General features: G+C 43.4%; 1 long non-coding RNA gene across 4 annotated transcripts; it reads left to right on the forward strand.

Annotated features, from left to right (window-relative positions):
* The first annotated feature begins 36 nt into the window (after positions 1-36).
* On the forward strand, positions 37-25,669 carry LOC131823885 (uncharacterized). Of its 4 annotated transcripts, XR_009350697.1 has the most exons (5): positions 37-174; positions 312-634; positions 16,013-16,223; positions 21,531-21,652; positions 25,382-25,669. It is a non-coding gene; the product is annotated as an uncharacterized LOC131823885 (long non-coding RNA). The 4 variants fall into 4 exon arrangements; XR_009350696.1 differs by lacking the exon at positions 16,013-16,223; XR_009350694.1 differs by lacking the exon at positions 16,013-16,223 and having other exon boundaries at positions 312-514.
* Positions 25,670-26,239: the final 570 nt, after the last annotated feature.

A 26,239-nucleotide genomic window follows, 5' to 3' on the forward strand; every position in this document is an offset into this window, starting at 1 on the left:
CGGGTGTGTGAGGTCCGCTTGGGAACGGCGCAGTGAGTGACAGCGGCCGGGCTGAGGCGAGGCGGCCTGCAGCCCGAGGTCCGGCCCCGCTGGTGGCCCTTGTCTCTCCCCATGGGCTTGTCCCGGGCCGCACGAGAGGACAGAGCCGTCTCGGGCGAGAGCGTCCTCTTCGAGGTGGCGCTCGGGCGCCCCCAGGCGGCAGGGAGGGCGGAGTTCCGCGGCGGCCCTGCGCAGGGGTGGGGAGGGGGAGGTGGCGGTCTGAGGTTGGGACGGACTTTCCTTGCCTGATTCGCGCTCTCTTTTCTGTCTAGGCTAGTGCCTGGCATGTGGTTGGTGGCCAGTACTTGGCCGAAGTACGTGCAGGACGAAGAAGCTGTGCGCTGATCTCGAGGGCCGAGGCCGCCTTTGTGAAAGTCTCGAGCTGCAAGCGACGCGGAGACACGAGGGAGCGCAGCTAACGTGGGGGTGACCCAGGGTTCCGGGCTGCGGTCCAGGTGTCAGTAGGCAGTGATCGGTGAGCTAGTCAGTGATCCGGGAGCTAGTCGTAAGGGCCTTGATCTTGTCGCTAAGGAATTTGGGGTGCGATGGGTTACCCAGGAGTCTATTGAAGCCAGTGCAGGGTGCGTTGGGAACTGTGAGTATTCTTGGTGTGTAGTCGGAGTATGGACAGGGGACGGTGTGACAAGTTGGATTTTGGGAGGAGTCATTGAATTCGGGAAGAGTGAAAATAAGCCATAGTTGTCATCATTGTGTGTTTGTATAGATATGTAGATATTTTTTTAACTGACTCTGGTGCCAAATATACAGGTGTCGCACTCCTGACATGTTGGAAGGCAGGTTGGTGTTTGGCAGCTTGTTTCCATCAAGTGTCTTTGGGAAAGTTCAGTCCTGCCTGGCGGGTGAAGGCACAGGTCCATTTCTGCCTTCACAGGATTGAAGTAAATGTAAACATGGGCTACTGTCCAGACGTCAGGCTTCAGTCTTATTTTCCAAATGCATCAGGTCCAATTTTGTTTCCTTTTTTTTTTTTTAAAGTTTAATTTTTAATTTCTACACCCAGGATGGGGCTCTAGCTTACAACCGTGAGACCAAAAGCAGCACGTTCCACTGGCTCAGCCAGCCAGGCACCCCTGTTTTCTACCTTCATCTTCACTAATATACCTTTGAAATAGGGACTTTGCTGATTCTTAGACCATGGTCATTAGTTCACCTGTCTTATACACACACACACACACACACACGGTGTGTGATCACGGTATTGCCCCACATTCACTGAATTTAGAAAGCAAGCCGCCTCTAGCTCATAGCAGATTTTGTCCCTAGAAACCTGTCAAAAGACTCTGCTACTCAGTGGTACATAAGGGAAGGTGAATAGGCGGAAAAGGTCTTGATTCAGTGTCACTGGGACTCAAGTAATTCTATACCAGTTACTCACTTAACTAGTGAGTCTGAACTCAGTTGGGAGAATTACCCATTATGAAGTTGATGAGGACCTGTGTGCATTATATCCTGAGGGGCATCTACCTGTGTCTAATCTTGTCTTTAGCTAGTGATAGTTAAGATGATACCACCTTCCTGCAATGTTAATTTACACTAGTGGCAGCTCCAAATCCCATCTTTGAGATGCCTTTCTTTTTTATCCAGCATATTCAAATTTCTCAGTACTGTTTCTCTTTGGGGGCCTGTGTTTGCATCCCCAGGCTGCCTTGAGGGTGGGTTCCTAGGACCTAGCTTACCCAGCCCCACCGCGAGCAGGCCTTGTTTGGCCACTCCGTTTTGCTGTGCAGTTGGTCAGGCCCAGGACGCTTGGCTCCTGTGTGTGGAGGGCAGGAGGGTGATCCTTTATGCCATGAATTCCAGTTCAGAATCCCTCTGGCAGGTTGTGTGGTTTGCTGGGGTTTTTTTTGTTTTGTTTTTTACTGAAGCTGCTCTTTCTTCTAAAGTTTGTTGCCTCAGGGACCCAGCGAGAATGGAGACCTCTGCCATTGCTCAAGATACGGTCTTCAGCTTCTGGATGTACCCCATGGGGAGTAACATTTCTTTCAGACACTTCTCTTTTGGCATTTTTTTTTTTTTCCCTGTGTTCCCCTGCTCCTTTCCAGAAGGCTCATTGAATTTTTGACTTTTTTATTGTTGGAGAGAAGGAAGACCATGGAGCCTGCTCTTTGCTAGGCTACAGAAAATGGGGAAGGAATGAACTTCCAGGGCTATGCCCTGGAGATTAGTCTCTCAGTTGTTTTCCAAGACGTCTACTTTCTTTTTTCTTTCTTTCTTTCTTTTTTGGGGGAAGATTTTATTTATTTGACAGAGAGAGAGCACAAGCACAGGGAGCAGCAGAGGAAGAAGCAGATTCCCCCCTGAGCAGGGAGCCCAATTTGGGGCTTGGTCCCAGGACCGTGTGGGGTCATGATCTGAGCCAAAGACAGATGCTTAACTGACTGAGCCACCCAGGCGCCCAGATGTCAACTTTCTTTTAAGAAAATGTCTCTTAAAAAAAAAAAAAATCTGTTGGGGCGTCTGGGTGGCTCCGTGGGTTAAGCCTCTGCCTTGGGCTCAGGTCATGATCTCAGGGTCCTGGGATCGAACCCCGCATCGGGCTCTCTGCTCAGTGGGGAGCCCGCTTCTCCCCCTCTCTCTGCTCTGACAGAGCAGGTTTCTAAAGCTATGCATTTCTCCTTGGATTTCCTGAACATAGGTGGTTCCTTAAGACAGTGTTCCAGGCATAGGCTTCTCTCATCTCCATGTCAACCTCTGTGGCTGTGGTAATTTCATCAAGTGGCTTTTCTACTTCAGTCTGAGAGAATGACATATTTTATTTATAAGGAGGGCATTGTTTTTGTTATAAATAAAAACCTTCCATCTTTTAAAGATTGAGGCTGCATTGCAAATCCCAGAACTGTAAAACGCTAGCCAGAGTTATTGACAGACCAGCAAGTGGGGATTGATCCTTAAACGAAGGAGGGAAAAAAGCAACATATGAATTCTTCTGGCTTTGGCCTTGAGTCTAGCTCAGAACATAAGGGATGGAATTTGGGACAGCCTTTCCATGCTGTCTGCTGGGCTGGGACTAACAAAGTTTGGAGCTTACACACTTGTGTTCCTTAGCACGTGTGGAGTTTAACTGTAGTTTAAAGCCCCTGGCCTGTTGAATTACCTAAAAAACATAGTAAAGGACCAAGTACTTGTTTTGTACCGATATCTAAAAGCTGTGTGTAGGGAAAGACTTCCCTGTAGTCAAACGTGTGCCTCAGCACCGCCTGCTCACCAAGATCTTCTCTGCGGCTTAGGCTTTGCAGATGCCCCACAAGAGAGGCAGTGGTTCTGTGGTAAGGTCAAGGTCAGTGCCCACATCTTAACCCTTATATTTTTAAACCATAGCGCTTGTGTAAGGACAGTGTCTTTGCTGAACCATGTGACTGGCTAAGGTACTCATTCATCCCTGCCTTTACATAAAATCAGTTATAAAAACTCTTGCCTGTGAACAAAGTAGCCAGCATCTCCACGTGGCCAACTTGAAAAGTGTGTGAAACTTCTCCAGGACTGGTCCCATCATACATAGCCTCAACTTGTATGTGGTATTTCACTCCCCGCATTCCTCACCAGGTCTGTCTTACATTCTTTGCCAAATCACAAGATCCTAACATTCCTTTGACTTAAACATTCCTTCCCCCCTGCCAAAAGGCAGAGCCTATTCCTGTAAAACTTCCAACACAGAGCAGCAGAACCTGTGGGCAGGTGGCTCCCAAAATAAGGAAGGGAAGAAAGGGCCAAGCTACACTTAACCTGGTTCTCTGTCCCTGAACTTCAGCCAGGGGATGATTTACAGCGAAATGCTGGAGTTGTAGAGAAATCCTTCCTTGTGGACCCAAGGAATCAGTCCAAGAAGCATTCCCTTTCTAAGAGTTAAAAATAACTCTTTGGTTTCAGCCTCCTGTGTGTTGGGAATTGGGGTTGAGAGGTTGGCTTAAAGAAGAAAATGAATTCATTTGGGATGTGGTGAGTTTGATGTGATGGTGGGACATTTAAGCAGAACCAGCCTGGTTGTGGTTAGAGAGTTAAGATTTGGGAGTGGTCAGAGTGGTGATAGTCGGAAATACATCAGTGAAGAACCGACCTTGGGAAAGAATGCAGAGCAAAGACAAGGTCAAAAACCAATCCTTCCCCTGTCAAAGCATAATTTAAAAAACTTGTTTATAAAGGGGGCGTCTGGCTGACTCAGCCGGAAAAGCAGCAACTCTTGATCTCAGGGTCATGAGTTCAAGCTCCATGTTGAGTGTAGAGATTACTTAAATAAATACATAAACTAAAGGAAAAAAAAAAACAAGCAGAAAACCCCACTTGTATATAAGGGAAAGCAATAATTGATTGATTTAATTTAGCAAAAGCAAAAACAGGATTTATATGCGAGAAAGAGTAGCAAGAAAAGAAGGAAAAACCACAGATTGTGTGAAAATTGTGGCTTTTGTTTCTTATGGGTACGTACACTGTTCATCAGCTGGCAGCCAACAAAGAGGCCGGCATTCTGCCCTGGGGCAACAGAACGGAATATAAAATACTAACTTCACTTGCTTATGGGTTCTCCAGAGGACCTTGAGAGTTCTGGTGAGGTGTATGTGTCTGACTATCTCTGGATGAAGAATGTCTCTCGGTGTCCTTCGTAAGTCCCCTCATCAGTTAGACCAGGTCTGTGCTCTTTCCCTCGTCTGGATCGCTGACCTTCTCCCTTTTAATCTGACTCAGCCCTAGTCCACACTAGCCCTGAGCATTTCAGTCTTCTTCTGAGTCTCCAACATGAGCTGAGTATTGTTTTGGGGACAGAGGCTGTATAGCCATATTTAGACCCCTGAATATTAGCAGGCAATGCCAAAAAGAGCAAGGGAATCCTAGGTACTCTTAAAAATATTTGGAACCCATTTCATATTCAGTTTACTCACCGGCCTGTTGAGCTGGGAGATTAAGTCCCAAGGATTAGTTTAGACAAATTTAACTAATGAATATTTGCAAGCCCAGTGAATCATAATTGAGAGCATTTACTTTAGAGAACAAAAATCCTGAGAGAAATTTCTAACTTTGAGGGATGCCTGGGTGGCTCAGTAGGTTAAGCCTCTGCCTTCAGCTCAGGCCTTGATCCCAGGGTCTTGGGATCGAGTCCCGCATTGGGCTTCTTGCTCCACAGGGAGCTGCCTTCTCTCTCCGCCTCTGCCTGCCTCTCTGCCTGCTTGTGTGTGTGCGCTCTCTCTCGCTCTCTCTCTCTCTCTCTCTCTGACAAGTAAATACATACATACATGTATGGAATATATGGAACATACATAAAACCTTTTTTTTTTTTTAAGGATTTTCATTTATTTCACAGAGAGAGATCACAAGTAGGCAGAGAAAGAGAGAGGAGGAAGCAGGCTCCCCACTGAGCAGAGAGCCTGATCCGGGGCTCGATCCCAGAACCCTGGGATCATGACCTGAGCCGAAGGCAGAGGCTTTAACCTGCTAAGCCACCCAGGCGCCCCATCCTTTTTTTTTTTTAAGATTTTATTTATTTATTTATTTGACAGAGATCACAAGTAGGCAGAGAGGCAGGCAGAGAGAGAAGGAAGCCGGCTCCCTGCTGAGCAGAGAGCCTGATGCGGGCCTCCATCCCAGGACCCTGAGATCATGACCTGAGCCGAAGGCAGCGGCTTAACCCACTGAGCCACCCAGGCGCCCCATACATAAAACCTTCTTAAAAAATTTTCTAACTTTGAATCACTGCTTCTGTTCACAGCTGCTGAAACATACTTTCCATAAAAAAAAATATATTTAAACACCTCCACACTCCTTTTTAGATGAAGTGCGTATTTTTTTCTTTTGTCATAAATGTTATAAAACAGAACTTTTCGATCTCCGGAGCTCCACTCCTACCGTGAGCCATCCAGTTTTCCAAAAGCTCAGGCATGATTCTTGGTTTCCTTTTTTGCCAGACTCCCCTCAACCATCCCTCAGCAAACCCGTCCATCGAACTTCCAGCTGTGCACTAACTCCGATCACCTCTGGCCATCTCCTAGCCCAAGCCAGCCTCATCTCTTCTTGTACCATCTAGCCCTTCTGGGGCTTGTTTGTCATACAGCCATCCAATTGGTCTTTTTATTTTAATTTAATTTTTATTTTGTAAAGTAAATACGTATTTTTAATCTACACCCATCGTGGGGCCCAAACTCACAACCTCGAGGTCAAGAGATGCACACTCCACTGACAGCCAGCCAGGCTGCTGATCTTTTTAAAGCATAAAGCAGGTCACATCACTCTCCTGCCTGAAGCACTGCCATGTTTTGCTGCCCTATTAAGAACAAAAGCCATACTCCTCACCATGCTCCTTAAAGCACGACCTGACTTGGCTTTGCCGACCTCTGATCCTTCTTCACAAACCACTCTCCCCTCCTAGCATTCCACCATCTTGTTCCCACCTCAGGGCCTCCGCAGGAGCTGCTCGTTCTGCCCGAAAGCTCTTCTACCCAATATTTGCCCCTTTCAGTCCGCATTGAGTCACCTCCTCAGAGAGGCCTGGCCAGATTTCCTGGTCTAAAGCAACACCCTCTCCGGATCAGTCGGTGAGGCATCTGCCTTCAGCTCAGGTCATGATCCCAGGGTCCTGGGATGGAATCCTACCTCTAGCTCTTTGCTCAGTGGGGTGCCTGCTTCTCCCTCTGCCCTTCCACCCGCATATGCTCTCTCTCAAAAATAAATCAATCTTTAAAGCAGCACCCTCTCCCAGCATTCTCTTTCCCTTCACCCTTCTCTTTTTCCTTAGTACCTGTACTCATCTTTGTTGCTCTAGCCCACCCTTTCTCCTGCCTTAATTAGAGAGATGAAAATCTGGCTAGCAGCCCTCCAGGACTTGCCTCCTCCCTGCATGTGTGAACATGTGTGTGTGTGTGTGTGTGTGTGTGTGTGTGTGTGTGTGTGTGTTGCTTTCGAGGAGAAAAGGTGGTTCCCCTGAGCCGAATGAAGGGGACTCCAGATCCCTTGAACCTCAGGGCCCAGTGTTGCCATGGTCAAATGGGATGTGCAATGGAGTGGTTGGTGTGAAACCTTGACATGTATCCCCCTGGATTTGGGGCTTATGGAACCATAGAACCCGATGCCTTCTGTCTTCCTGAACAGTCTTCCCACAGCAAGGAAAAGAGGAAGCTACCCTCACTCTGCTTCCCCAGCCCAACAAATTCCAACCCTAGTATCTAACCTGTTACTTTAAATTCTTTTTTTTTAAGTTTTTTTTTTTTTTTAAAGTTCTTTATTTATTTGTCAGAAAGAAAGAGCACAAGTAGGGGGAGCAGCAGGCAGAGAGAGAACCAGGCTCCCCGATGAGCAAGGAGCCTGATGTGGGCTCCTTGATCCCAGGCCTGGGATCATGACCTAAGCTGAAGGCAGACGTTTAACTGACTGAGCCACTCTGGTGTAGTTTTTACTCTAAATTCTATATCCTGACCCCTAACCCTGACAGTGATCTAACTTTTAACTTGTAGCCTAACCTTAGCTCTGTTGACCCTGACTCATTCTCTTCTGATACTGACCTTGTAACTCTGACCCTTGGTCCTTAAACTGAAGTCTTAAACCTTAGTTATTTGCCACAGCCCTAATATCTAATCTACAACAGTCCCTCACCACCACTCTAACCTTAACTCCTCTGATACTACTTTCTAACCCTAACCCAAGCCCTTGTCCCTGAACTTCTAACCCTTCAATCTTAGACATGGTTTCTAGATCCAGAGGCCCTGACATTCATCTTCCAACCTTATAATCTTACCCTACTCTCAGCACTTAATCCCTAAATTCTGACCCATGGATTCTAATGTCAAACCCTCACCCATTAACTGCTAACCTCCAGGATCCTGTAACCACAGAGCCCCTACCCTTACTCCACAAATGACAAGACAGTACTTCACCCTACCATGAGCCACAGACAAGGGGAATAACAGCAACTCAAACTGCGTAGGTCAGAGGATGTAGTGAATGCCAGCAAATTAATCCACCAGGCAGAGAACATGAAACAATAGGACTCTTAGAAAGACAGACAAAAAAAAAAAAAAAAAAGAAGCCAGAAAAACTCCCTTAAATACAGGATGTGGTAGACTAGCAGCAACCTAAACAAGCTTTCAAATCTCAGAAGATGGGCAATGAAAGTCCCTATTATTGTAACCGTGCCTCTATGTCCCAACACAATAGCCTCAGCAGGTCATCCTAGACCCACGGTGGAAGAGAACTGTACTTAGTAAGTGGCAAAACTCTCAGACACAGATGGATGGCTCAGTAAAGCCATTGCCCTAGGACACAGAAAAAGAAACCTCAGCAAAATGCAATGACCACCATAACCCAGGAGATAAGAGCCATAGTCAGCATTGCCATTCCCCAGTTTCCCTAGCATAATCACTGGGCTCCAGGAGCAGCCCAGAAACAAGCTAACAACCCAGCTGAACAAAAGACAGGAACCCTATATGAAACCAGCTCTTTCCCCAAATTCCAGACCCTGACCTAGATGGGATCCCAGAATCCAATGTTCCAACATGAACCAAACTTCAAGAAGCAGGCGGAGGAGGAGGAGAAAGGGGGGGAGGAGGAGGGGGAGAGGGGGAAGAGGGGGAGGAGGAAAAGAAAGAAAGAGGAAGAAGAGGAGTCCATGCTCTGATAAAGAAGGAATCCCAGAATTCTCCCTTTTGTCCCATTCCCAACCCCTTTCCCACCACCAGGGTCCCCATGCACGTGTAAGAGACAAAGGACAACTAATGGTAGTAACAGAAAATATTTACCAATGGTACCGAGGAGGTGCTTCATCTTGCTTATGCTCACATGACTTCTACATGTACCTTGTACTTAGGTATAATTTGCTTTAAATTGAAGAACACTGGTGAAACCTAAAATACATACATTAGAAAAGAAGGCTGAAGAATCCATCATCTAAGCCTCCACCCTTTTCTACGAGTTAGAAAAAATAAGCAAACTAAACACAAAATTTATTAAAAAGTCAAAAATAAGAGAGAGATTTCTCAAAATGAAAAAAAATCAAAATACAAGCTTATTTGAAATTTTTTATGTAGTTATACATACAGCAAAGTGAACAAATCTTAACTCTTAAGATTTTAAATATAACTACACCTGAGTAACCATCACCCAGATCAAGATACAAAACATTTCAAGCATCCAAGCGGTTATAATCAATATTCTAAATGAGGTTGGGGAATATTTAAGAAAATATATTTTTTTAAAGATTTTACTTATTTATTTGACAGAGAGAGATCACAAGTAGGAAGAGAGGCAGGCAGAGAGAGAGAGAGGAGGAAGCAGGCTCCCTGCTGAGCAGAGAGCCCGATGCGGGACTCGATCCCAGGATCCTGAGATCATGACCTGAGCCAAAGGCAGCGGCTTAACCCACTGAGCCACCCAGGCGCCCCTAAGAAAATATTTTTAAAGATGAGAGAAAAAAGGAGGAAAGAAACCCTTGGGAGTAATAAGATAATGCTTAGACATTAAATATAAACTACAATAATTAAAATTGTGCCATTGGGATAGGATTGTGTCAGTCATGGACAAAACTTTCAGAATGAGGATTTTTTTTTTTAAGATTTTATTTATTTGACAGAGAGAACACAAGTAGGCAGAGAGACAGGCAGAGAGAGGGGAGAAGTAGGCTCCCTGCTGAGTAGAGAGCCCAATGCAGGGCTCCATCCCAGGACCCTGAGATCATGACCTGAGCTGAAGGCAGAGGCTTAACCCACTGAGCCACCCAGGCGTGCCAGAATGAGGGTGTTGGGTGTAGAAGAATAAATGTTTGAAAAACAATCAAAAATTAATTTTTAAAAATGGTTGGGTATAGACTTGTCTTACAAGATATTTATATTTCTTATAAATCCATTTTCATCAAATAGTGAAGTATATGTATATGTACTAGTCAGTGGTATTCCATGAGAAAGAGTAATGTTCATGCAGTTGAGAATTCATCTAGAAGGAAACACCTAGACTTTAACCTCAACCATATACATGATAAATTCTGCCTGGCTTTAAACGGGAGAGAGTGAAATACAATGATAAAAATGTTGGGATGAAATTTAGGAAAATATTTTTATATCCTCTGCGGTGAGGAAACTTTCCCAAGCAAGATATGGTCTAGAAGTCATAAAAGAAAGGCTAGACCACTTAAATAAGTAAGTAAATGTAATAAAAGACCATGAATGAATTGTAGATCGTGTTGTAAATTATAGCTTTTTGGCAACTACAATAAATAAATGTTCCTTACCAAATGGCTAATAGATATGACTCTACAAATTGATAAGTGAAAACATGTCCAGGCAAGTTACAAAAGAAGAAATGAGTTGTCCTCTACTGCTCTTTGGATTAGAGTTCTAATCATCTTGAACGGAGCCTTTGGAGGAGTCGTTTCTTAAGGCAGAAGTAAAGACTTGATGCATTTCTTTTTTAATTTATTTTTACTTTTTTATTTATCTGACAGATCACAAGCAGGCAGAAGCAGGCAGAGAGAGAGGAGGAAACAGGCTCCCTGCTGAGCAGAGAGTCCGATGCAGGGCTCGATCCCAGGACCCTGAGATCATGACCTGAGCCGAAGGCAGAGGCTTAACCCACTGAGCCACCCAGGCGCCCCAAGACTTGATGCATTTCTATACAAGACAGAAGAAAGAGAAATTAAGGAGTCAATCCCATTTACAGCTGCACCCAAAACCATAAGATACCTAGGAATAAACCTAACCAAAGAGGCAAAGACTTGGGGTCTGTTAGGTGAGGGTGGAGCTCCAGTAACTCCCAATTGCCTGCAGCACATCTGCCTTTAAAATGTAATTCTGGGGACGCTTGGGTGGCTCAGTTGGTTGGACAGCTGCTTTCGGCTCGGGTCATGATCCCAGAGTCCGGGGATCGAGTCCCTCATCGGGCTCCCAGCTCCACGGGGAGTCTGCTTCTCCCTCTGACCTTCTCCTCGCTCATGCTCTCTCTCACTGTCTCTCTCTCAAATAAATAAATAAAATCTTAAAAAAAAAAAAAAAAAGTAAAATGTAATCCTGTGGGGCACCTGGGTGGCTCACTGGGTTAAAGCATCTGCCTTCTGCTCAGTCATTATCCCCAGGGTCCCGGGATTGAGCCTCACATCGAGCCCACATCGGGCTCTCTGCTCATTGGGGAGCCTGCTTCCCACACCTCTCTCTGCCGGCTTTTCTGCCTACTTGTGATCTCTCTGTCAAAAAAAATAAATAAAATCTCTTAAAAAATAAATGTAGTCCTCATCTCAGATCTGGTATCTTCTCCCTCAAAATCTGGTATCTTCTCCCTCAACAATTACCGACTGGATTACAGCATTTATGTAGAGTTCTTGTCTTTTTTTTTTTTTTTTTTTTTTACAGAGAGAGAGAGAGAGAGAGAGAGCAATCACAAGTAGGCAGAGAGGCAGGCAGAGAGAGAGGAAGTAGGCTCCCTTCTGGGCCAAGAGCCAGATGTGGGGCTCGATCCCAGGACTCTGGGATCATGGCCTGAGCCGAAGGCAGAGGCTTAACCCACTGAGCCACCCAGGTACCCCATGTAGAGTTCTTGTCTTTAGCCTTATGTAGCCGGTCAAGATACTGTTCTACAAAGTCACTTAGCTGGGTTAGCTTCTTCCCTACCCCCTTCAGGGTGGTTATGGAATTTAAAACACGGCTTGTGCAATCCTTAGTGTTTGTATTCCATTTTGAGTCCTCCCACATCCTGGCTGGTTTTAATTGTTTATGCCTGTGTATGTGAAACATAACTGTGGTTTCAAGGGAACTTTACCAAAAGATATGCTTGGAGAAGTGCTGCTCCCCCTCATTCCTCCTCTCTTGTTCCCATTCCCCATTTCTTTCCATCACTTCCCCACCTACTCCCTACAGGGAACCATTCTTTTCTGTTTCCGGTTTACCCTGTCTATATTCCCTTTGCACAAATGAGCGGATACAGGTGTAGTTTGGCTTATCCTCTTCTTACACAAATGTAGCCTACAGTAGATACTCTTTGGCATTTTTCTTTCTCCTTTCCGGAATGCCCTGTATGTATCAGCTCACAGAGACTGTTCTACTTTTCTTTTACAGCTGCATTGTTTCGTTATTGTGTGATGTCACCTAGTGTGTTCAACCACTCCCCTATGCATGGACATTTAGGTTGTTTTCAATCATTTGCAATAACAATGCTGCAATGAATGACCTTGTACGTACATGTTTTGTAGAGAGGTCTTCAGAGTTGTAGATTCCTAGGAGTGAAATTACTGGCTTGGGAGGAAAGTGTATACCTAAGTTTATTAGGTATTTGCCAATAGTTTTGTTAGGTATTTCCTTTTGCTATTGATTTCTAATTTTAGTCTGTTGTGGTCAGAGAACATACTTAGTATGATTTCAATCCTTTCAAATTTATTGAACATTTTTAGTGGTCCAGGACATGGTCTATCCTAGAGAATATTTCACATGCACTTGAGAAATACGTGTAGTTCTGCTGTTGTTGGATGGAGTGTTCTACAGATGTCTAGTTAGGTCTGTGATACCTGCATAGGTATAGTTACTCCAGTCTTCTCTTTTACCTTGGATCTTCTGCTTATTTGCTCTATCCAGGATTTAAAAATGGAATATTGAGGGTCCCTGGGTGGCTCAGTGGGTTAAGCCTCTGCCTTCACTCGGGTCATGATCTCAGGGTCCTGGGATCGAGCCCCACTTTGGGCTCTCTGCTCAGCAGGGAGCCTGCTTCCCCCTTCTCTCTATGCCTGTCTCTCTGCCTATCTATGATCTCTGTCTGTCAAATAAATAAATAAAATATTTTTTAAAAAGGAATATTGAAACCTCCAACTGTTATTGTGGAATTGTCTATTTAGCTCCTTAATTTGCCTCATGTATTTTGGAGCTCTATTTTTAGTTGCAAAAATGTTCATATGTCTTCTTGCTGGATTGACTCTTTGATCATTATAAAATATCCTCTATCTCTGGTAGCAATTTGTTTGATACTAGTATAGCCATGTTAGGTTTCTTTTTGTTACTTTTGGCATGCTTCTTTTTTCATTCTTTTATTTTCAACCTATTTGTGTCTTAGGATCCAAAATGTGTCTCTTGTAGCTGGCATCTAATTGCATCATGTTTTTATTCATTTGGTCAATCTCTACTTTTGATTTTAAAGTTTAACCCATTTATGTAGTTGTGAATAAGATAGAATTGTCCTCTGTCATTTTGCAATTTGTTTTCTATTTGTCTTACGTCTTTTTTTTTCTTCTATTCCTCTGTTGTTGTATTTTCTTGTATGTTAAATATTTTTCAGAGTACTGTTTTCATTCCCTTGTCTTTTTTTTTTCTTTTTATTTATTTATGGGAGAGAGAGAGCATGTGGTAGAGAGAGAGTGCAAGTGAGAGGGGCAGAGGGAGAGAATCTCAAGCAGGATCCACACTCACCATGGAGCTCAACATGGGGCTTAATCCCACGACCCCAAGATCATGACCTGAGCCAAAATCATGGGCCACAGCACAAGGTACACAGCTGGCAGTCAACCAGCGATAAGTGTTAGTCCTCCATCAAGGATAGTGTTATTTTCTTTTTAGTCTTGCCAAAAACGGTTTCCACTGTGCTTTGGTAAAGGGCTATGGGAGGGACCACTATGCATGCATTTGTTCATTTATTCATTTATTCCCTTTCTCCTCACACTACAGCCAAACATTTTAATGAGTTCAGAATGACTCTTTTTGTTTATGCGTTTGCATAAAATATGGATTGTTTGTAGTTATTTTTAGTTTGCATAATGGTATTGAGGTACTTGAATTATTCTCTCTTTCTCAGTGCAATATTGTGAGATGTACTCACACTGCCAAATGTACATTTTTAAAATATTTTATTTATTTATTCATTCATTCATTCACTCATTCATGTATTTATTTAACAGAGAGAGAGAGAGAGCATGAGTAGGCAGAGCAGCAGGCAAAGGGAGAAGGAGAAGCAGGCTCTCCACTGAGCAGGGAGCCTGAGACGGGGCTCAATGCCAGGACCCTGGGATCATGACCTGAGCTGAAGGCAGAGGCTTAACCCACTGAGCCAGCCAGGCACCCCAGAAAAGCTTACTTTTAAATTTATATGGAGTTGCAAGAGGTCCTGAGTAGCCGGCACTATTGAAAAAAAGTTGGAGGACCCCAAAATTCCAATTTCAAAAAACTTACTACTAAAATATAGTAACTCTGTGGCACTGGCATTGGGATAGACATATAAAACAATGGAGTGAAATTGAGAGTGCAGGATAAATTCAAACATCTATGGCAAATCAGTTTTTGACAAGGGTGCCAAGACCTTTCAGTGATAGAAGGAATAATCTTTTCAACAAGTGGTGCTGGGATAATGAGATAATCACACGCAAAAGAATGAAGTTGGACCTCTGTCTCCCGCCATAACAAAAATTAACTCAAAAATAGATTTCCAACCTAAATTTAATAGCCAAGACTATAAAACTCCTAGAAGAAAACATAGGGGTTTTCTTCTATACTTTTAGTGCAGCAAGAGCAGCAACAGGGAAAAAAAAAAGATGCATTGAACTTGATCAAAATTCTAAATTTTGTGCATCAAAATACATGATCAGGAAATTGGAAGACAATCTACAGACTGGGAGAATATATTTATAAATTATAATATCTAGTATTCAGAATATATAGAGAACTCTTACAACTTAAAAATAAAAAGACAAACAATGCAGTTAAAAAAAAATGGGCAAAATATTCAAATACACATGTCTCCAGAGAAGGTATACAGATGGCCAACAAGTACTTGAAGATTTTTTTAAAAATATGTTTTATTTATTTATTTGACAGAGAAAGATCACAAGTAGGCAGAGAGACAGGCAGAGAGAGAGGGGAAGAAGGCTCCCCAAAGCCTCTACCTTCGGCTCAGGTCATGGTCTCAGGGTCCTGGGATCGAGCCCGGCATCGGGCTCCCTGCTCAGCAGGGATCCTGTTTCCCCTTTCTCTCTGCCTGCTGCTCTGTCTACTTGTGAAATAAATAAAATATTTTTATATTTATAAATAAATAAATAAAATATTTTTAAATAAATAAAATATTTTAAAAAACTTTTGTAATTAATGTGGTATCAATACAAACTAGATTATTATACATTAAAATCTTTTCATTCCCGTTTTAACTATTAAGAAAATATTTCAGAAAATATTAGTCAATGGAAGTTCTTTGAAAACTGTCTATCTCTCAAGTATCTCCTGGTTTTAACATTTAATGAGTCTGTGATGTTCTAAATTCCCCAGATTGTGCATTCTGATGATCGGATGTCTGTACCGGTGATGGAGGCTGACATGAAAGCTGTTCATCTCACAAGTCTTTTATGGGTTCTAGTGTAATTTTTGGTATTTATGCAGCAAGGCATGCAAGAAAGGCCAGTCCTACCCAGCTTGACATCTCTTGTTGTGACCACAATTATTATTTCTTCTTTTAAGCAGAAGACAAGAGGAAGGAGAGAAAGAAAGTTTTATCTACTCTCCTGTCTTTGCTCTTCTCTCTCTTAAAATATTGGACTTAATCTCTAAATCTTAGTTATCCAAGGGTGTTGCTTTTTTCCTTAAAGGAAAGAGCAGATATCAGGGAATCCTTCCTCTGTCCACAGCCTCTGTCAGGCAGTGTCCTTGATGAAAACCCATGCCTTGCTGTTCCTCTTAGACCAAAGCATTGGCCATTTCATGTCTAACATGTGATGCCCCCAAAGACTAAACCACGTAGCTCACACATGAAAGCTACAAGAAAGTTGGAAGCTAAAGAAAGTTGAGAAGAGTTCCCATTCAAAGATCAATGAATCAACAGCTGGGAAGACTCTTCAGCCAGCCTCCTCCTCCTCTTCTTTGTCAGATTTCTGTTCTTGGTGTGTAGGGGCTTGAGGGTAACCCTTGTCTGCTGCGGTCCCATGATCTGAATGCTGCAGCTCCTTGCTACTTGAGCACTTTCTACATGATACTTGTCGAAGTCAGGCACAACATGCTCACCTCGGCGGGTTTCTGTTTCTGCATAGTGTGAATGGGATCCCTTCCGGGGACACAAGCAAAGGATGGAAGAGATGGAGGAGCAAATCGTGGAGGAGTCACTAGAGGGAGGAGCTAACCAGTAGGAAGCATTCTGAGGAGGTTACTCCTATCCTGGCTACCTTTAGCCTCCTGACTGGGAGAAGGGAGAATAAAAATCAAGACTTAGGGGATTTGGGAGCAGAGATGACATTCACCGCTGTAAGTAACCTGGTCACTGCCACATATGGGTTCACTTGGCTTGATGTAAGAGAAAATCCAACACTTCTTTCTATTCTCAGTGGATTTTGCCTAAAGATGAGACACAGACTCCTGCTTCAGATGTTTTCGTCTAGGACCTCTGACCACTGTCCCTGGTAGTGGGGTTGGGAGCTTGCAGAAGTAATGCTAGATCAGGAGTCCAGAGACTTTGGCAGCTTCAAGGTCCGACCCCTGGCACTTATCCAACAATATGAATATAATATAATATTCTGTGAACTCCCAGTCTGAGCTGTAAGTTCCTCATTAGGATGAAAATCCCTTGCCCTACCAACCGCAAAATGTGATTATTAGATTACAGAAAAGAACATGTCTTGGAGGGGAGACTTTCCTTATGAGCATTACTGAATGCCTTGTGTGTGTGTGGTGCTTCAGACAGCAGTGGTGTCAAACTTGTCCCAGCAGAGGGAGGGAGTAGAAGGAAGGGAACCCAGAGAATATTTGTGGGGCCTTAGGGTAGAGGAGGCAGGATGTACATTTTGGTCCATCTTGGCTGAAGGAATGATCCCTGCAGCATAGGACAGACCTGAACTTGAGCCATGACTCCATCCATTTACTGGTTCAAAATACTTGGCTTCTATCCCACAAGAGAGTATGAACTGATTGGAATAATGCATGGAAAGAGGGCTCAGGAACATAGGAAATGAGCCACACAGTTGATGACTCAGTTTTTACTGTGGTGTTATTCCCACACAAGCCCCCTCTGCCCCCACCTCTCAGAGAAAAGCTCTGGGGCCTATCAAGGAAACTGCCTTTCTTCCCACTCTTGTTCTTGGGACCAAGGAAGTAGAGTTCACCTTTGCCTCTTGTAGGTGAGCCCCTGTGCCTGTAGGAAGAGGGAAATCTGGAAGACAAAAAAACATATTCAGAGGTGCTGCTGCTGTCTTCTGACCTTAAGGGGAAAAGCTAGAATGAGAGAGACTCTGGCTGGCACATGGGAAGCATCAGATCCCATGAGAAGGTGGAGATTGAATAATTGCTAGTGACCAATGATTTAATCAATCATGCCTTTGTGGAACTGTATAAAATTTCTAGACAGGAGAGATTCCATTTTGAAGCTCATTTTCCTTCCTTTTTTTTTTTTTTTTAAAGATTTTATTTATTTATTTGACAGAGATCACAAGTAGGTAGAGAGGCAGGCAGAGAGAGAGGAGGAAGCAGGCTCCCTGCTGAGCAGAGAGCACCATGTGGGGCTCAATCCCAGGACCCTGGGATCATGACCTGAGCTGAAGGCAGAGGCTTTAACCCACTGAGTCACCCAGGCACCCCTCTATTTTCCTTTCTAACTAATGAACTCCTGAACTGGGCCAGAAGGGGTTATTGTATCACAAACAGTTGCTTGTAAAATCCAAACTGGTCCTCAGACCATAAAACTGTTGACATGAACTTTATGAAGACAAAAATTGTTGACGAATATTTGCATCTCAGTTTTATTTGATAACAACTATAAAATAATCAACGAGGTAGTCATCGAAGGCAGCCCAACCGGTTAGCACTGGATTAAGTTTTTTTCTCTTCTTCATATCCTGTAGCTGCCTTCCTTCTTTCTCACAAAAACCGCCTACTTTCCCATGGGAGCAGGACACTTTTTGGGTTACCCCGGAAACTGTGCTTGCCAAATTACGATTCTGAGACCTCTCAGCTAAAGGCCATTGTTCTTTTTCAGCTTTGCCTCTTTTTCTCAGTTGACACGATCATAATGAAACTTCCATAAAAATCCTAGACCAGGGGTCCCTGGGTATCTGGTTTTGGATGGATGCTAGATAGTATTGTCACAATTGTATTAAATTGTGGGATACCCAGTTGGTGTCCACAGAAAATGGGAGGATTTCTTGGTGTGGAAAATCCACATATTTGGTGTCAGAAGTATTGGAGGAGAAGGAAATGGTTTTTTCTTCAGTAGAAGAAGAAAAGGGGTTTTCCCCTTCAGATATGAGAGGCACGAAGAATCGTTTTTGATTTGTTACAGAGCCTCTTAAGATGTGAGAGGCTTGAACAAATTGTTTTAAGTGAGAGAAAGCACCAATCGAAAGTAGAAAATTGGGGCACCTGGGTGGCTCAGTGGGTTAAAGCCTCTGCCTTCAGCTCAGGTCATGATCCCAGGGTCCTGGGATCGAGCCCCACATCGGGCTCTCTGCTCAGCAGGGAGCCTGCTTCCTCCTTCTCTCTCTCTGCCTGCCTCTCTGCCTACTTGTAATCTCTGCCTGTCAAATAAATAAATAAAATTTGAAGAAAAAAAAAAAAAGAAAGTAGAAAATTGAAGGTGAATGAGAGTTTCAGCGTCCAGATGGGAAACAGATGGGCCTGTTGAGTGTAGAGGCCGCCTTTAGGCAACAGGCTTGAGCAATGGAAATCTGAAGAAGGCAAGTGGGTCCACAGTGACCGGAGACCACTGAGCTGATACAAACAGGCTTATTAGGCAATCCACCTGAAATAGCCATGGGCCCTAACTGACCAATTACAGCCACATGCAGTTCCTAAGATTACCAAAAAAGGGAAAATTCCATAAGTCCCCATACTTCCTCCTTCCGCCCTATAACTATAGCCCCTCGCCACCACCTCCGGGCAGTCTCTGCTTCGTTGTCCTGCCTGCTGCTCCCTAAACTTTTATGTCTCTTATCCTGCCTTGGGTGACTTCTTTGACCACTGGCACTCCTGGCCCCCACACAATCAGAATACTCCGCACTGAGATTCCCTACAGTTAAGCATGAACACTGTTTCCTCTCAAACCAGCCACTGACCAGAAATCTGATTCTATTTCCACAGACCCTCAGCACGTTCTTTTAGGGTTTGAGAAATGTAAATATACAGACTCTGGAAATGAGTGTTTTTAAGGTTTGAATGCCTCAGTAGTAATCAGGGACTTGAGAAAGGTCCTGGGTTTGGAAGTTCTGGAGTTTACTCCCAGCTTTGATATCAATGACATTGAGGGAATCCTTTCTTCCTTTGGGTTCAGTTTCTACATCTGTAGAGTTAGGAATTGGGATTAAACAAAACTGAACTGCGCTTCTACTCCTCCCTCCTACCCCTCCCTCCTACTATCCGGTAATCCTGGATATACCCCAGAAAATGAACAGGCGTACGTAACTCACCAACTGCAAAGGCAGCCCACACAGAGATGGCCAACACAAGACAGCATTTGAGAAAACCTCCTTCATGGTGGGAGAAAAGCTGTGAAAATATGCAGCCTTTGATGGCTGGAGAGAGAAAGTTCCATGCGAAGTACGCATTCTCACACAGATCTGACTGACCAGGAAGCGAAGTCTAAAGGCTTCGAGTCTGTTCTTTCCTTAGGCCATTTGAAGTGAATTTTGTCTGATGCTATTAAGTTGCTTCATTTATTTCCCTAGAACAATTGGACATTAGAAGAAAATAATCCCGGGGTGCCTGGGTGGCTCAGTGGGTTAAAGCCTCTGCCTTTGGCTCAGGTCATCATCATCTCGGGGTCCTGGGATTGAGCCCCGCATCGGGCTCTCTGCTCAGCGGGGAGCCTGCTTCCCTCTCTCTCTCTGCTGCTCTGCCTGCTTATGTTCTCTCTCTCTCTCTGTCAAATAAATAAAATCTTAAAAAAAAAGAAGAAGAAAATGATCTCAAAAATGGAATTTTAGGAGATGCCAGAAAAAAGAGCTAGTGAGGACTATCTAGAGGGGATCACTTGGTAAAGAATACACACTAAGAACTTTGCAATTAAATGTTTATAAGTTGATCTTTGTCTCTGATGTAAGAAGGATAGTCACTAGGAAGTTCAGTAACACATGTTAAATCAACAGACAATAAAAGACAGGAAGAGACAAAACAACCCACTCTCATTTCTTAATCTTCCATATTATTACTTTGGTGTTAATATTTAGTAATCAATAATAGTATTGAAGGGAAAGCCATACAGTATTTGCCAACAGCTTACTTGCATTGTTGAAAATATGATAGTACAAGGCAGTTGACATTATTTATATGCGAGTTTCAATCTGTAAGGAAAATTATATACCTAGGTAATTTTTTTTAAGATTTTATTTATTTATTTGTAAGAGAGAGAGAGAGTGAGAGCGAGCACAGGCAGACAGAGTGGAAGGCAGAGTCAGAGGGAGAAGCAGGCTCCCTGCGGAGCAAGTAGCCCAATGTGGGACTCGATCCCAGGACGCCGGGATCATGACCTGAGCCGAATGCAACTGCTTAACCAACTGAGCCACCCAGGCGTCCCTATACCTAGGTAATTTCTGACCAAGACCTCCTGAGTAAAACAAATAGTAAATTATATAACCCTTTTCCTACTCAAACGTTTGCAAATTTGTATGTCCACTTTAGCTGCCGGGACTCCCATAGTTGCTGTGATAAACAGGCTGGACAAGATTTTTTAGTTTCCAGTTTGTTGATAATGAAATAACGATGTGTGTGGGAGTGGGTGGGTGAGGGAGGAAATGTCTTCTCAAGGCTGAGATGCCTGGCAGTAGAAGACCGTGAACTTTGGTTTCAAGGATTTTTATTTTTTAAATTATTTTTGAGTTAACTCTACACCCAGCGTGAGGCCCGAACTCACAACTTGGAGATCAAGAGTGGCACACTCCACTGACTGATCCAGCCAGGCGCCCCGAAGGAAGGGAACTCTGAAGCTGGGAATGTGGTCACCACTGATACCTATTTCTTCCAACTCCAAATTCTGTAATTCTGTAATGCCTAAATCTCACGAGTTTCTATTTCAGTTTTTTAAGCACGCTGTCCACTACCACTTCAGAATCTAGTCGTTCTTGCCAAACCTGGACCTAGCTCATAATGTGTTGCATGGTGCTGATGTTTCCCAGTTATTTGTGTATGGACCCTTGAATATTACTTGTTGCTGGAATTACTCGGGACCCAGCATCAGTTCTCTATTTGCCCTGTTTTTTCACAGATTCACACTGAAAAATCATGTTCACATTAAATAAGTCGATGGTGGTGGGCGGAGGCTAGGTGACTCTGTGGGATAAGATCTACTTTAATTATCAAAACATACTTAGGAATTAGATACAGTGTTATCCTCATGTCACTGATCTGGAAAATGCAACACTGTCAGGTTAAATAACTTGCCAATATCCATATGTCTGATGAGTAGCACAGCTGAGATTTGCACTGGCTCTGGGGTCTTTCACTTTTACACCGCACAGTCTCCAATATGGGTAGCCTCGTTGTATATTTTATGGAGTATTTAAGAACCTAGATGTTTGCTGATTGCAGCTTTGCAGGAAGCTTATTCTTGTTTCTTTCCTCTTACGGCAGATTCAGACTCACGGGAGTGGGATGCTGCTTTAAAGAAAGGAAGGAGTGAGGGAAGGAAAACTGGGAAAAACAGAGAAGGGAGAGGGAGATGAGGGAAGAGGCCGAGGATCACGGATTTCCAGGTACGTTGAAACAAGTCAGAGTTCTACCAGCACGGTAGGAATGGGCTTGTCTCCTTAATTCCCACTGGCATTAGTAATTTCAGCATTTCCCTGGGTTGATGATTAGAAAGTGATATGGCATTGTTATTTTATTATTACTTTTTAAAGATTTTATTTGTTTGAATGAGATAGAGAGCATGGGTGTTGGGGAAGAGGCAGAGGGAGAGGGAGAAACAGACTCTTAGCTGAACACAGAGCCCAGCATGAGACTCCACGGGGGGCTGGTCCCTGGACCCTGAGATCATGACCTGAGCCAAGTCAGATGCTTAACCGACTGAGCCACCGAGGTGCCCTGCCTTTGTTACTTTAATTTGCATTTTTCCACCCAAATGAATGTGAGTACTTTTCTAAGAGGTTGTGTCTCTCTGGGTTGGTCCTTGTGAACCGAAAATTCATACCTTTTCTCCAGTTTTCCTTTAGTCTTTCCTCAGAAATTCATAAGTTATTACTTCTGTGTAACTAATCAAATTTTATAATCTGCAAAGTACATTTTTACTAGATTGATTATTTACATGCTAATTGTATATTAATTATGTTTTTAGAATATATTATCACACAAATATTTTTACATGGTATTTAATCAAGTAATTCCATTTTATTATTACATAGTTTCTGCTTTCTTATCTTCTTTGATATGGTTGTCCCTGCCTCTAAATTTGAGATGTAGTCATGTAGTTCTTTTTGCAAAATTGTATTGCTTTATATCTTTAATTTAAATACTTCAGTTGTCTGAATATTTTAAACTTAAACATCAAAGCTCAGATTTAAATATGGAGTAAAATAGGACTTTGAAAAAAATATTTTACATTTACAGAGAGCTACGATGATGAAATCATTGTCACCAGCTGGCTCAGTCAGTGGAGCGTGTGACTCTTGATCTTGACGTTGTGAGTTCGAGCCCCACGTTGGTTGTAGAGATTATTTAAAAATAAAATCTTTTTAAAAAAAAAAAAAAAAGAAAGAAATAGATCTTTATAAGCCAACAAATAGCTTTAATAATTTTGAAGACGAATGAAAAAATAGGAAAACAAATAAATAAAATCAAGGTGAGAGTCCAATATTGGGTGTTTTATCTTCTAAAAAAAGGAAACAAGTAGATGGCTTAGTCTCCTCTTGGGACACTGTGTTAGGTGGTGCATATTTTTTTACTGACCTGTAAAAAAAAAAAAAATGTTATAAAGAAAGAAAAAGGGGGGGGGGGCCTGAGTGGCTCAGTGGGTTAAAGCCTCTGCCTTCAGCTCAGGTCATGATCCCAGGGTCCTGGGATCGAGCCCCGCATCGGGCTTTCTGCTTGGAGGGGAGCCTGCTTCCCTCTCTCTCTCTCTCTCTCTCTTTCTGCCTGCTTCTCTGCCTACTTGTGATCTCGGTCTATCAAATAAATAAAATCTTTAAAAAAAAAAAAAGAAAAAGAAAAAAAAGGAAATCTGCTGTAGGGAGCCATGCAGCCAAACAGCCGTTTGACCTGGCGAGGTGGCAGAAGAGGGAGCTCTAGACCAAAGCCAAGAGGACAGAAAAGCTGAATCACAGCACTTCCACGATGAAGGAGGACACGGGTGATGCCCAAGCAAAGCACAGAAACGTGCTGTACATATCCAGAAAGTGTAAGAAAACGTAAGCAACTATATACAGTTTGTTTTAGTAAACCGAGCAATACAAAGAGATCTGTTTTCAGCTCAATCACAAAATAGCCGTTCAGGCTTTCTTCCATGATCAGTGACCGTCACCATTAAATACTTCCCTGCATCACCTACCCACCAGCTACCCAAGTCAGCTCTTCACCTCCATTTAACAATCAGCTCGTTCATGCCACCTGAAAGAGCTGATGAAGAAATAGAGTGAAAAGAATAAAAAAGGTAATAGCAGGGATAGGAAAACATGTTTAGGGGAAGAAATAGCAATTAAAAATTATCTGTAAGGATCATTTGATCTCTGAAACCTCCAGACCTACACTGTTACGTGTCCAGTTATATACTGAAGAAAAGAAAGTGGGCAGCTTCTTGCTGATCACAAGCCCTTTGGGCGAGAGAGACACTGTCTCCTTCATTGTATCTGGCTCTGAGACAGAAACGAATGAGAATCTCCCAGCACCTATGCCATCAGAGCATGGGAATGCAAAGATTTTATTCCTTACATATAAGCAGAAAAATTATAATGTTCCTAATATTTGTGTGTAAAACCAGACATTTTTATAAAAGATGATGCAGGAAAATGTAGAATTCTAAAATAGTTTTAAAACAGGGATCCTGGGGGCGCCTGGGTGGCTCAGTGGGTTGAGCCGCTGCCTTCAGCTCAGGTCATGATCTCAGGGTCCTGGGATCGAGTCCCGCATCGGGCTCTCTGCTCAGCAGGGAGCCTGCTTCCTTCTTTCTCTCTCTGCCTGCCTCTCAGTGTACTTGTAATTTCTCTCTGTCAAATAAATAAATAAAATCTTAAAAAAAAAAAAAAAACAGGGATCCTGGGGTGCCTGGGTGGCTCAGTGGGTTAAGCCTCTGCCTTCAGCTTGGGTCATGATCTCAGGGTCCTGGGATTGAGTCCCACATTGGGCTCTCTGGTCAGCGGGGAGCCTGCTTCCTCCTCTCTCTCTCTCTGCCTGTGTCTCTCCCTACTTGTGATCTCTCTCTGTCAAATAAATAAATAAAATCTTAAAAAAAATAAATAAATAAAACAGGTATCCCAGACACGTGGGTGGCTCAGTTGGTTAAGTGTCTGCCTTTGGCTCAGGTTGTGATCCTGGAATCAGGGGATCAAGTCCCACGTGCAGGTCCCTGCTCAGCGGGGAGTCTGCTTCTCCCTCTGTCTCCGACCCTCCCCCCTGCTCATGCTCTCGCTTGTGCATGCTCTCTCTCTCTCTCCCTCGAGAAACTAAATAAAATCTTTAATTAAAAAAATATAAAACAGGTATCCTTAGATGATTACTCTCAATGAAATCAAAGTAGGAACAGAAGGGTCCAGCGTATCTGAACCCCTTTCCAAGTATAACCCATCTTGCTAAATATCCCATTCTCTCTGTGTTCTCAGAAAGTGATAGGGCACAGAATTCCCAAATGTGTGTGTGTGTGTATGTGTGTGTGCTTATTTATCCCAGTCCCAAAGCATACCTTTAATGAAATATTTAACATGATAAGAGATTCTGAATCAGAAAACTGTTGAAGCTTGGGACATAGAACACTGAGGCACAGAGATAAGAAGCCTAGATTTTGCCAAATGATAGTGTACTTTAAGATATTTGAAGACAGTGGGTATTCAAACATTTAAGCTATTCAAAGAAGTGGGTGAGGTTAGGGAAAAGAGAGAGGAAATGAGTTAATAGTTAGAATGGCACAGGCTACTAAAAATAGAGATAGAATCAGAATGTGAGGGGCGCCTGGGTGGCTCAGTGGGTTAAGCCTCTACCTTCAGCTCAGGTCATGATCTCGGGGTCCTGAGATCGAGCCCCGCATCGGGCTTTCTGCTCAGTGGGGAGCCTGCTTCCTCCTCTCTCTCTCTGCCTGCCTGCCTCTCTGCCTACTTGCGATCTCTGTCTGTCAAATAAATAAATAAATAAATCTTTAAAAAAAAAAAAAAAAGAATCAGAATGTGAGTCCTAGTTTTCTGTCAGAGAGAGATACTGGTTATCTGTGTCTGAAAGAGGACTTAAGAACCTCTGTTTTGACCTCAGTCCTACTTTCTAATTGATTCAGTTCTTTCCAGCTTATCTCCTAACTCAGGCCAAAGACCCTTCGGGCAAAGCATCCCTCACAGGAACTGAAGCTACCCCTCAAGCAAAAAGAACTGCCCTGAGCCAACAAGACAGGGATGGTGACTGACCCCAAGACCTGTGGACATGACCTTCACTGCTCACCTGCCCGTACTCACCGACCTTTGTCCCACAGTTCCCTCTTACAAACCTGGAAGTATTTTCAGCACTTTGGAGATGGTCTTTGAGAAGCTAGTCTGCTGCCTTCCAGGAGTCCGCCTCTGTGAAATAAATTCCTATCCTGTTTCTGGATTTTGCCCACAGCGAGTGGCCGCATCTGGTCTGTTTGGGAGCAGGGAGCGAGGGGCACGTGCACCCCTGCAGCCCGGCTACCTTTCTGTTGAAGGTCGCTTTTTTCCCCAGTGAATCAATGCTTCACTAACGCTGCATGGAAGACCAGGTAATAAATAAGAGTGACAAGGTGATAAATAATGATAAATAATGAAATAGTGATAAAACTATCTGAAAAGTCTAGGAGAAGCCTACGGAAGTATCTATATTGAAGAAAGAAAGCAGGGTAACAGCCCCAGAACAAGAGAAAAGGAGATGAAGAAGCATCAACAAGCGATAAAAGTACAGACAGGAATCCCAAACCGAAAAAGTGAAATATAACAAGATACCATATTATCATTAGAGGAAAGATAATGGCTCACCATGTAAGTTTAACTTCCACAGGAACTGGTTTGGCAATAGCGCTCACAGGGAAATGATGTGTGTGTGTTTATTGTAGAAAACACGTATTTGTATGAGACAGTAAGTCACTGAATGCACACTGGGTGACAGTGGATTGCTTGAGACAAAGTACAACACAG

Source organism: Mustela lutreola, chromosome 2 (assembly GCF_030435805.1).
Source record: "Mustela lutreola isolate mMusLut2 chromosome 2, mMusLut2.pri, whole genome shotgun sequence".
Classification (NCBI taxonomy): domain Eukaryota; kingdom Metazoa; phylum Chordata; class Mammalia; order Carnivora; family Mustelidae; genus Mustela; species Mustela lutreola.